Raw genomic sequence first — 12323 nt, 5'->3', positions numbered from 1 at the left:
CTCTCTCTCTCCTCTCTCTCTTTCGCTGTTTCTTCCACTGATACTGTATGGGGTCCTATCCGTTATTTTTATTGATTTAATTCTTGCAATTTTAACACAAGCATTGTTTACTTAATTACACTAGGGTCTGAATGAGAGAGAGAGAGAAGACTTGGATGCTGAAAGCACTTGACATGTACTCACCAAAGCAAACAGATCCATAATAAATCCACTGGGGACACTATAACATCTTCTCTGTATCCAGTGTTTGTGTACATTTGTGTGCATGAAAGACATAGAGAGAGGGAAAAGACAGAATGTAATGGAATTCTAATTTAAATTTAAAATCTGAAGTTAAACCTGTACAAAAATATAATTGTATTTATTTATTTATTTATTTATTTATGACACATTATGACATAAAATGGCTATTTGACTGTGCTATGTCTTGGTCAAATCATGCTGGAGAACATGATTAATAGGTTTCACACAAACTTGTGGAGTTCATGCAGAAGGAAAATTTATATTAATTTGTTAAATTCAACTTTTCACTCTAATAGTTACATTTATATGACTTGACATAAAAATGGCTTTCAAATGCTAAATAAGTGCAAAACTCAGTTATATTTTACTTTATGGTGTCCTTTTTACAGTGTGATTATACAATTAAACTTTTTCTAACATTTAGTAACAACATTTACTTATTATAGTGTTAGGGTTTTGCTTAGGATTAGTTAAATGCAATTATGCATAATTTACTGTTATTACTATAATAAGTAGCCTACATGTAACGTGTAACAAGGACACTAAAATATAGTGTCACCGGGGGAAAAAATTTGAACAATTTAGAAATTGCTCCACTAGTACTGTATTTTCATGTATTTAATTTGTATTTCATGTATTTAATTTTTATTTACATTTATTGTAATTTATGTATCATATTTTGAAAACACATTAACACTCTGTTATGAATCTTCATAATTTCCTGTAATTTAAATGACACAAATGTTCTCTTTCTTTTTCTATCTTTCTTTCTTTCTTTCTTTTCTAAATCTACTTAAAATGTTACACTATTTGTGTGTACTTTTATCTGTTTATTTTTAAGTGTTTGTGTGAAAAAGAAGAGCGTGGAAGCACTCGGACTGCATTATAACACATTAGACTATAGTTCCTATGGCGGCTTTATTTATTGAATTACTCCGAATTTCCCTCTTAATAGCCAGTTAAGCGGCAACAGACCCTGGCTAACATCTGGCCGCAATCAGCAGAGGAAATCCGCTTCTTTGCCTTTTGTTATATTTATTCACAAGCCCATGCTGGAATTGCGATGTTTATTTAAAGTAATACTGCCCGTACAACTACTGTACAGAGAGACATTTGGACGTTTTTACACAGAATTACATTTCCTAAACAACTGGCTCTGACAATGCCTGTGGTTATGCTACATTGTGGAGTTGTGGCTTTAATGTTTTGCATGAACAGAATTGTAATTGGGCTGGAGTTTCGCCGTTCTGCAGCAAGTGTATTAGAGACGGGATGCATCAGAGGCTCCCAAAGAAATGCTCGGATTCATCATTTAACTCAGAGAATACAGGAACGTTTATGGAGGATTGAATGACACATTTTACCCAGTACTTCAGTGTGTGACTTTCCACTGGCTTATTTGTATTTAATTTGTTGAGGGAGACAACCTTTGAAAAGCGTCTCTTGTAACAGACTTCCAAATATTTGTGATAAAATATAATAGTTCTTACTTTCAGGTTTTCACTAACAGACATTTGATCCGAAATACAGCATCCCTATGACAAAATCTTGCTTATGCAATTAGTATAAGTACCGCAGTATCATGTTATGAAAAACATGAATTCATAAAACATTCAGTCATTCCCAAAAAGGAAAAAAAAGACAGCACAGAAACGCCAAATGTGGTTTAGATTTTATTAACACTTTTAAAGTACAACAGTGACTCAGTGAAGGAAAAACATGCTGATCCAGAACATTATGGAATAGAATTTCCCAGAGACGCAACACATATGAGTGTTTCTGACAGACAGGTCAGAGCCTTGGCCGCATGAAAACATAACCAGTTCAAACGTTTCTTCATGGTGATACAAACCATATGGATGTCAGTTACACAGCTTAAATAAGCATTTGCACAACTCGCAGGCCAGCTCTGCACACCCGGCTGACTATGAAAATAATTAGTGCGTGAGCTGGAGCCCTTGTGGTGGCTAAGCTCACAGCTAACAACCCCCTGAAGAGCTTCTGTGCGAGCCCCCCTCAAGGTCTGTGTGTATGGAGAGTCTAGAGGGACAAACACAACTGTGGCTTTTCAACAATGCTCTTTCTCCCGTTGCTGCAATGTTTACTTTTAGCGATAATGGAAGAAAGAGTTTTGTAAATGAGCTAAATATGTGATGATCTCATGATAATTGTGTTTTATAGATTTGCATTTGCCTAAAGGGGATAAATGTAGAGTGTATTTGGGATTATGGACAGGAAGGGAAATAATCAGCAATAAGTAAAAAAAAAAAAAGTTTGGGGGATGGTAAGATTTCTTTTTTTTATTCAATAAAAAATGTTAATAAAAAGTGACAGTAAAGGCTTTTATGTTATTACTATATATTTCAGAATGAATGCTTTATCAGTATAATGATTATATTTGTGAATAAATGTTTTTTTTTTTTTTTATGTTTTTGGACATTTATAAGGTATTATGATGTTTGTTGGACATGGTGGCATGGTAATTTTTTGGACATTATTTGAAGTACCATGGAGTACAATGTGAATATTTGTGAATAAATTTTTTTTTTTTTTTTCAGGATTCTTTGATGAACATATTCTTTGATGAGCATATATTTGAAAACAATTTTTTTTGTAATAACACACACACACACACACACACACGTCTCATATATATATCCACAGCAATGACTTCTGAAAGATCACATGTGACACTAAAGACTGGAGTAATGGCTGCTCAAAATTCAGACAACAGTTATTTTAAATAAGTTATTTATTACTGTTTTTACTGTATTTTAGATCAAATATATGCAACCTTGGTGAGCATAGGAGGCTTCTTTCAAAAACATAACAAAAATCTTATACCAATCCCAAACTTTTTAACAGTATAGTGTATAGTTAGCAATATGGCAACTTATTACAATATATGAAACATATTGTAAATAGTATTAATAATAATATTATTTAAATACTAATACCAATATAATATTATTAATACAATATGTAAATTAAATTAAATGATGTAAATAAAAATAAAATGTACGAATACAATTCTACTATATTTAGGTAAATATGACACAATATAAAAAAAATATTTTTTAACTTGAAAATTCAGTGTAGAAACTATCTTCACACAGAAATTGCTAGTACATTTCATAACCAATTAAAAGAAGTGGCAAGTAACACAATGAAATGAATGTGAAATTTTGACGTAGAAAAACTGAAGTAGTATTTTCTTGTAAAACATTCCAATAATTTAATTTATTTACAACTTTTTTTTTTCTTACAGTGTATTTTATTCATTTTAATCCATCAATCTTTGCTTCTATTTCTCATCCTGCAGCTCTGTAAATATTTCAGCTGGTCATCTGTGTGTGTGGTGTGAAGTGTCATTTAGTCAGGCAGGCCGCTCTAGTAAAGTGCAGCAGGGCAGACTGTTAGAGGTCAAGAAGAGTGAAGGAGCAGATGGAAGAGTGTAACTCTAATGAGATGTGAAAGGGAGAGACCGATAACTAATGTGCTTTCTGTGTTCTCCCCTCTTACTTGTCATCTCTCCCTCTTTCACTCAGAAAGAGCATCTCTCCATTTCTCGATATGCGTGAGCGTGCGTGTCCAGTGATGGTGATGATGAAGATGATGTGTCTACTTGTGTGTGAAAGAGTAAAAAAGAGAGCGAGAACGATGGAGATGAGAAGAAGGGAATGTGAGGTGACTGAGACGTTCACTTAGCAGACAGAATGATATTAACAGCGACAGACACCTTTCTATGTGTATCAGTGGCACATGCTTGTGTGCAGTGCTTTCGTATGCGAGTCGGTGTTTTCATGCATATGGTGCTTCTCGTGTACTCTCTCATAATGTCTTTGATGAGCTTGTTATTTATGTAAAAGTTACTGGGCGAACGTCTGACTGGACTGATTCTTGTCTTTGCACAGGCACAGGTGGATGAATGCATAAATGTGAATTAGAGAATTAGAATGCTTTATTGTCATTGTACACAATATACAACGAAATTGCAGGGCTTCTGCGTAAGGTGCGTGGTACATAATAGACAAAAGAAACTAAAAATAAATATTCAGTATGACTGCAGACGTGATGTGATTTAGCACTGACCTGAATTCAAGACATCACATCACAAGTCTTATCCATTTCATTCCTCAGGATGCCCACTCCTCTGAGAAAAAAAGATAAGCATAGAATAATTAAAAGCAACAATGTCAGTTTGTGTTTTGATTCATGGTGTTATCAAGTTATACAAATATAAACTACAATTAAAAAGTTTAGAATAATTAAGATTTATTAATGTTTTTGAAAGAAGTTTAGAATGTTCATCAAGGCTGCATTTATTGGACTAAAATACAGTGATAGCAGTAATATTATAAAATATTGTTACAACGTTCTATTTATATATATATATTTTTAAATATAATTTATTCCTGTGATAGCTGAATAGCAGACATTACTCCAGTCTTCAGTGTCTCATGATCCTTCAGAAATCCTGATTTGGAACTCAGTTATTGTTAACTGTTATTGGTGCACAATTTTTATTATTATTATTATTATTATTATTATTATTATTATTATTATTATTATTATGCCATGATTTATTTAAAATGTACAGTAATTTTTTTGTAACATTATTAGTGTCTTTACTGTTACTTTTGATCAGTTTAATGTGTCCTTTATGAATAATTAATAATAATAATAATAATAATAATTGTTATTATTAGTTATTATTATTATTATTATTTCAAATCTGACTTATCCCAAACTTTTTAATGATATGTATCAGATTCCACTAACCTATTAATAAGCACAACTGTTTTCAACATTGATAATAATAATAAATATTTCTTGAGCGCCAAATCAGTATATTAGAATGATTTCTGAAGGATCATGTGACACTGAGACTGAAATAATGGCTGCTGAAAATTTTGCTTTGCTAAAACAGGAATAAATTACATTTTACAATATATTCAAATAGAAAACGGTTATTTTAAATTGTAATTCTATTTCACAATATTACTGTTTTTACTGTATTATAAATGCAGCCTTTGTGAGCATAACAAGCTTCTTTCAAAAACATTTTTTTTAAAATTTGAATTATTCCAAACTTTTGACCAGTAATATATAGAATAAAGAACCAAATTAAAGAAACAAAGCAACAGAGGCAAATAAAAGTCCCTATTACAATATGAAATGTCAAGTCACAGCAGGCTGCACACCTACTAATCATATAATAAGAAACAAAAATAATCTATCTATTTTCTCAGTAAAAGCATTAAGTGACCTCCCACTGCTTCTCCAATGATGTGCGGTAGTGTAAAATTGCTCTGCTGTGTTAGAGCGGAGAGCTGTTTTACAGAAGAGTGTGGCGCTCTGTTGCCTTCTCACCTGCTTTTAAAAATAGAGACAAAGAGGTCACAAAGCTGAATTAATGATATGATTATAGTGTCCACTTAATACTGGTTACCATGGAGCCGACCGCTCGTGGATCATGATCCAAGTCTGAGCATCTGAGACTGACATTATGATGGAAGCCTTTATTTTTACTCCCAGACTGAAGCATTGCAATTATGGATATGAGTATCACGAACCATTCGAGGGCTGGTTTGTTTTTCGGCCTGTTTTTATAGATGTATGTTAGTATGATTATACAGTCAGTAAAGCACGTTTATGCTAAAATGCATGAAAATTTAGTTTTTCAAGTTCAACACATTGAGTTGCAAAATGATTTCTGTGCTATTCAATGTAGATATCAATGGTGACTGAACAGAAAATGTACACTTTTTTGGAAAGAATAAATCAAATGTGAATCTTATCGGCACTACAAAGAATAGATACCTCATGTTAACTCCTGAAATCACAAGCTTTTCAAATTTTTTTTTTGTTCAGTCATGAAAAACGATCTAATCAAAATGTAAAAGTGCAACTCGCTTTTACAACTAAGTGCTTTTCCCCTTTCTCTCTGAAAAGCCTGGCCTCTGCCCAAGAGAAAGCTAGACTTTTATGTCCAACATTAATTTGCTCAGATCAAACCATTTTGCAGACACTTTGCATGACATTTGGCTGGGAAACACAGCACTAAAATACAGCTGAACACAGGCCACATTGAGCCCAGGAAAACCAGCAGGCTTCATTTCATTTAGTCATTACACACGCAGTATGAGCCTATTTTGTATTATTGCTATTGTATTCCTGGTTTTGAATTGTTGGAAGCGTATGCGCACACATAGAGATCATGCACCGTGTCTTGTGTGTAACGTGTAATTAATGTACTTATTTAATTAGTCACCATCCTGTGCACACACACACACAAACCCAGACACACATCATCTCCTACAGTAGAACTGAAGAAAATATTTCTTTGCCATATTTGCAATTCACTTTTTTTTTTCTTTTTTTTTTTTAGCCCTGCTGACATTTGACCTTTGATATGTGAACTTTTGTGCGCCGTTCCTCCTGCAACTGCTACTGGCTCTTATACAAACTGATCCCTGTTTGAATCTACATTGGCTAGAGCAGAGTGGTCAACTCTGATCAGGTGAGAGACGCATCACTTCCTGCCATAGAGAGGACAGCTCCTCCAGATCCAGATCCCATTTCAAAAGGGAAAACCCCCTTAGAGAACTTACACACGTTTGCATTTTGACTCGTATCACTGTCGATACCAGCGGACATAGCTACTGTGAATGAAATGTTTAATTTTGAGCATATTTGAGTTTAATTAAATACAAAATGCTGGAATCACATCATGCTTTTATCACATTTGCATGTTTAATCAAACTCCGTTCTGATTCATTCTGTGTCTGTGTACTTTAAACATGCCCTGGATAACTCTCAGAGGGACGTAAAGAGAATATGTGGAAGTGCTGATTTACACTGGCAGGAAACATACAGTAGCCAGCTCTCAAGTGTCACATCTTCTAGCGTCTGGGTTTAGCCACGGGAATGCTAATCATCGGGCTGTAAAGGCGAGCCTCTGGGTGCACTTTGAGTCTCTCACTGTAAACCAAGTCAGCCAGGGGTCAACGTGATGACATCTGATAGTGTGTGTGTGTGTGTGTGTGAGAGAGGGAGAGAGAGAGAGAGAGCGAGAGAGAGAGAGAGAGTGTGTATTGATGTGGGTATTTGAATTTGTCCTCTGATCAGATTTATATTCAAAAGCAATGTGTCACATTGGTTCAGCTGTAATGTGATTATAGTTCTACTGAGTGGCATCTTGTTCTTTTCTTCTTTCAATATATATATTACATTTTCCACATACAGGTAGAAAGATAAAGCTTTAAAGATATAGCCTTAAAGCCATTGCGTCAGTCTTCAGTGTCATTTAATTCTTCTGAATTAATTCTAATATGCTGACTTGGTGCTCACTAATTAATAACCATTCTACTATTATTATCAACAAACTGTTTTTGCTGTTTAATATTTTTGAATAAATCATGCTACGTGTATTTTAATGAAAATAAAGTTAATTGAACGGCATTTATTTGACTTTTTTTTTGTAACATTGTGCTTTGATAACATTGTAACATATATGTTTTGACCACTTTTGAACAATTTAATGCATGCTTGCAGAATAATTATTTTTTTTCGTACTTACCTTAGATTTTGAATGGTAGTATATGATGCTTTCCATAAAAATATTAGGCAGCAAACACATTTTCAACATAGGACATGTTTTTGAGCACCAATTCAGATAATTAGAATGATTTCTGAAGGATCATGTGACACTGAAGACCGGAGTAATGATGCTGAAAAATTCAGTTAAAAAATTACATTTTAAACTATTATTTTAAATTGCAATAATATTTCACAGAATTACTGTTCTACTGTATTTTTGTTTAAATAAATGCAGCCACGGTGAGCATAAGAGACTTCTTTCAGAAAACATTTAAAAAGTCTTAATTTTTGCAAACATTTTGGCCACCAGGTTATGCATGTATTACCTTATATATGTGGGGGGAAAAAAACGAAATATGAAAAATCATGTTTGACCACATGTATGGTTGCACGTCTTTGTTTCTTTCTATATCAATAACATTAGAGCAGTCCCTATTGTAAGTATATTTATTCTTATACCTTCACTCACTTTCTCTCTCTCTGTTATTAAACTCTCTTAGAGTGTTTCGAGGTGAGGCTTCTGCTTAGGAGGGCTGAAAAATAGATGGAGCAGAGAATGTCAGCGTAAGATAAACACCAGCATAGTGAAGTGGCTCTCACACGCTTGACAAGACAGCAGAAAGAGAGAGGGAAAGAGGAAGAGAGGTTGATCTTTTAGGCCAGATGTGGCTCTGATGCGGCTGAGCTTTGATTTTTTTTTATCTCTCTCCAGCACTCTTTACTAGTTTGTAAACCCTTATTATTTTGTTCCAGAACTTCTAATCTCCCCCTCCTCCTTGTGTCACCATGTCTTTTATTACAGTTTCTAGAGTCTGATTTCCAGGGTGGGGTCTTTTGACAGGTGGCTGATGGGAGTTTGTGTGCGTAATGAGGAAGGAAGTCTGACAGAGAGAGGTTGTATCAGCGTTACATCACACCTAATTAATAAAGCAGGCCTGCACAAATACCAAAAAAAAAAAGTGTGATTAATGGATTAATGTCATCGCTGGCACACAGCCGTAGCATTAATGGCCGCATGGGGTAAACACACAAACACGCTCTGAGGCGCTTTATCTCTCTACATCACTTAATGCATTCGATTCTTTATTATGAATAGAAGAAGGGAAAACAGCCACAATAAAAAAGGATGTAAGAATGTCATACACAAAGGGGAAAAACGGCCAAGCGCAATGTAAAAAGACAGCAGCTATATTTAAACAGCAGTTTAATGACAGCAAGTTATAAAAAGTTATGAAAACACATTTCGGATTATCCCGCTCCAACTCAGTCACAATCAGTGACTCACCCCGATCCCTGAATCATGACACTCATTCCAATGGATATAGATTGCGCTCTCTAGTAATATCAACCTCATGGGAGCAGAACACTGGGAGGAAACCCAGTCAGGAAGCCAGAATGAGTCAAGCTCCATCTGCTCTATAAAAACACACATATGCCTTGATTGGAACGGCTGGATTTTACTAACGATATACGGTTGCATTGTATCCTGCATTTCTTTAAAGTCTCCCTGCGCCTGAAACACCTTCTGTTACACCAAAACATGTGGTAAATTATATTAAAAATCGAACGTTTTTGGTCAATTAAACCTCAGCGATGCCTGAGTCTCAAATAACGACGGTCTTGTTTGATGGTCAGTTTTGTTGACCTTGTAGGTCTGCATTTCAGAACCCGCTTGCATCATTATTAGCGCCTAAACAGAGCTGGGGCTATTAGTTATTCCGTTAGGAGCTGTGAACCGGGCCGGCCGTGTTTGTCTGGTTTTCATTGGGGTAAACATTTGTTCCAGTTGTAGATGTTGTGCGGCAGGAACATGAATCAGGGACGAGAGGCGGAAAGAGCTCTGACAGCTGCAGCTCATTACCACCACCATTACTGCTATAGGGGGCTGCTGGGGGAAATTCCTCCTTCCAGGGAAAACGTTCCTGTTTACCATACAGCACCGTGGATCAGGTCCCGCACACAGAGATGCAAGGCAATCACATGCAGGCTTACGCACACTCACAAAATGAATGAAAACGTGCCGTTTTGCGCGCACACACAAGTTCTTATGTGTGCGGTCACGCTCAAATACGCACATGGATACACTCGCTTCCTCTCCCACACTCATCATGTACACTCTCACACACTAACAGTCAGTCTTTCTTGTGAGCTGATATAGTACCTCCACCCCAACTGCTCCGTGTCCCTCACACACACACACACTCACATGTTCCTTCAATCACGACTGACTCATGCCTGCTTTACGTCATTCTGTCCAATCAGACAAGAGTTCCACGAGCCCATTAAACTGAAAGTTGTTTTCTTTTACTTGGTCATTCTTTCACCACTACATCAAAGTCAAACATTCAGTCATAATCAAGCTCTTCACCCACATCTGCTCGTTCATTGTATATTCACAGTCACCCATCACAGATCTTCAGCACAAACACACATCGCAAATCTTTATCTCACTCAGAAGCTTCAATCGCTGTCTGTTCTGACAATGATAATCTGCAGAAAATGCTTTCAAGATCAAAACACTGCATACGGTCAATACTGGCGCTAAGATCAAACTAGGAAACTATTGAGCTATAAAACATGTCATTTGAACCGATTTCTTTGATATGTAGCCTAATTGTTGTGAATTAAAATTAGAAAGAATAGAGTGTAATAGTCTACTTGTTTATCATTTTCTATTTGTTTATTTGAATATTCATACATACAATGTGTTTAATACACCTTTGTGTTGAGCATGTTTTAATTTCTGCATTAAAATGAATTGTGTAAAGGTCAATAATTCTCTTAAAACATCACATAATTTGACCTTGCGGTGCATGTGACTTACCAAAATTGTAATGATTAATAATTCATGATATTTTAAAATAACATGAAAAACTATGAAAAAATAATAATAAAATCAAATACACTTTTTACACTAAAACATTAATTTAACTTTCTTGGAAAAAATGTTTTACTTTTTACTTGATTGCACCACATGCAATTTTTAGAATCATTAAATGTAATCATTTTTGTTGAAAATATTATTTGAAATAAATATTAAATGAAAAGCATTACATTTTGAAAACCGAATGTAACCAACATTCTAGAATTTGACACAAGGAATAGTTCAAATCTAAAAATGAATATTTTGTCATCATTTACTCACCCTCATGTTGATTCAAACTGCATGGCTCAACACAGAAGATATTTTGAAGAAGGTTTCACTGTATAGACAAAAAAAGGAGATATTTCTCAAAACATCTTTTGTGTTCGACAGAAGAAAGAAAGAGATGAGGGTGAGTAAATGTTGATTTTCATTTTTGGTGAAATAGAAATTTAAACTAAATTTGTACAAATATGTATTTCCTGTATTGTGGATGCTCTTATTTGTCATTGACCCTGACATCAAACCTCTCAAGTAACACATTTCTTCCAAACATTCCTCTTCTTACAATCTAACCTATACCTGATTCTACAGTTTTGGCTTTGATGACCACAACATAAGCCACAGCTGATAGAATTGGGTAGTGTTTTAATTTTTCTGCTGCTATCCTTGAAAGCATAAATCAAAAGAGATGAAAAAGCACCTCGTGTTTTGACTGCTCCCTCCTTCTCTGACCTATGCCAATTTTTATCTCAACCTGCTTTAACTTTGTAGATCAGACTTTAATTTTGAAGCGGGTCTGTGGGACAGTGATGAATTGGATATATCAAGCAGGGCTTAAATTACCCTCTCCCTGGTGGCAGAGGATGGGAAGGTGCCGGAGAAAGAGGTATGAGTGCGGGGAGGGGGGCGCTCCATGACCTAGTAACAGGCAGAGAAAGAGGGCTGGTCAGCACTTGCCCTCTCAACCCTGAAAGCTAGCACACCCAGAGAGAGAGAGAAGGAGTCAGAGAGAGAGAGAGACAAAAGAGCAGCCCCCAACACTTAAGGTTCCTCTTCTGAGGAAGAAGGACATACCAGAGTATGAGACACACATCAGCGGTAAGAGGCAGAGGAAATATTGTGCCTCTCTGAAGAGGCCAGCAGTCCTTTTCTTCCTCTGAGAGCACTTTAACTTTCTGGGCTGAACAACAATTGTGAGCCAAACTAGATGCATGGTGAACCAGTTCTAAATGTGGGATAGTTACCATATACACACACAAACACAGTGTGTATGATGCCAATTCTTGAAATGTAGACAAACTTTTTTTTTAACCTACAATAATAATGCAAAATAATTACCAAAACACTGCTTTTTTTGTTGCATTCAAAATCTAAGGAGGCACGTGTTTATTTTGTAAAAGGTACAAAATAAAAATAAAACAAAATAAAATTAAGAATTAAATACACATCAAAACTATGTAATTTAATAATAACTATGTAGCAGTGGATTTTTTTTTTTACAAAATACAATTATATATATATATAATTATATATCATTTTAAATATCTTGACATTAATTAATTTTCAATAAGTGTTGCAGAACAGAAAGCAAGTTTAATGTAAAACCGTCACA

The sequence above is a fragment of the Sinocyclocheilus rhinocerous genome, unplaced genomic scaffold (assembly GCF_001515625.1).
Source record: "Sinocyclocheilus rhinocerous isolate Xijiao unplaced genomic scaffold, SAMN03320098_v1.1 scaffold18, whole genome shotgun sequence".
In the NCBI taxonomy this organism is placed as follows: Eukaryota; Metazoa; Chordata; class Actinopteri; order Cypriniformes; family Cyprinidae; genus Sinocyclocheilus; species Sinocyclocheilus rhinocerous.
This window is presented reverse-complemented; position numbering follows the sequence as displayed.